The sequence below is a fragment of the Marmota marmota genome, unplaced genomic scaffold, assembly GCF_001458135.2.
Source record: "Marmota marmota marmota unplaced genomic scaffold, marMar, whole genome shotgun sequence".
NCBI lineage: Eukaryota > Metazoa > Chordata > Mammalia > Rodentia > Sciuridae > Marmota > Marmota marmota.
The window spans coordinates 26,474,562-26,475,649 of record NW_026000026.1 but is presented as its reverse complement, the minus strand read 5'-3'; positions in this window follow the sequence as shown (position 1 = coordinate 26,475,649).

Sequence of the window (1,088 nt, the reverse complement as noted above, 5' to 3'; positions counted from 1 at the left end):
AGAAAAAGAGTCACTACAGTGGAGAAATCTTGCAGATGCCACCTTAAATAAGTGGTCCAAAAGAACTTGCTAGTAACAGAGCAAACCCACATCACGTGTCCCCAGATTCTTTGCATTGTAAAGGACATAGCATTATTTCTGTGGCGTTCTTGTCCAAAGCAACTGATGTGAATTTAATCATAAAGAAATAACAGCAGAATCCAAATAGAGACCATCTATAAAACCACCGGTCTATACTCTCCAAAAAATGTCAAGGTTGCAAAAATCAAAGAAGTAAGGAGCTATTCTAGAAAAAGGAGATTAACAAGACATTAAAAACTAAACATAGCCGGGTGTGGTGGCGCACGCTTGTAATCTTGGCTATTAGGGAGGCTGAGGCAGGAGGATCAAAAACTTGTGAATCACACCTGTCATCCCAGCAGCTCAGGAGGCTGAGGCAGGAGGATCAAAAGTTCAAAGCCAGCCTCAGCAAAAGCAAGGTGCTAGGCAACTCAGTGAGACCCTGTCTCTAAATAAAATACAAAATAATGCTGGAGATGTGGCTCAGTGGAAGAGCGCCCTGGGTTCAATTCCCAGTACTGGAAAAAAAAGAGAAATAATATACATGAATTAACTCAGAGGCAAAGAGGTATCCTGTCTGCAATTTACAACAGTTCAAACAAAAATGTAAGCAGAAAGACGAAACAAGAGTAATAAAATGTTAACATTTAAGGAATCTGAGCGAAGCATGTACAGGAATGAATTCTTTGCACAGTTTTTATAACTTCTCTGTGTTTCTGAAATTATTGCAAAATAAAGTCCAGTATAGACACGATATTGTCGTGGCTAACAATTAGTGGGCATGAATGGTGTCCAGGTACTGCACTACTGGCACACACGGTTTTATCCTCAAAACCACCCATGAAGAAGGTGTCACTATTCCCCCCATTGTGCAGATGGGGACATTGAGGCACAGGGTTATTAAGTGTCTTGTCCAACGTTACACAGCCGGAAGAGGGAATGCCCAGGGACTCTCCTTCAGAAACATTCTCTAGCTCTAGAAAAGAAGGTCTAGGAATCCCAGTTCTACTCTGTGAGATCCATGACAC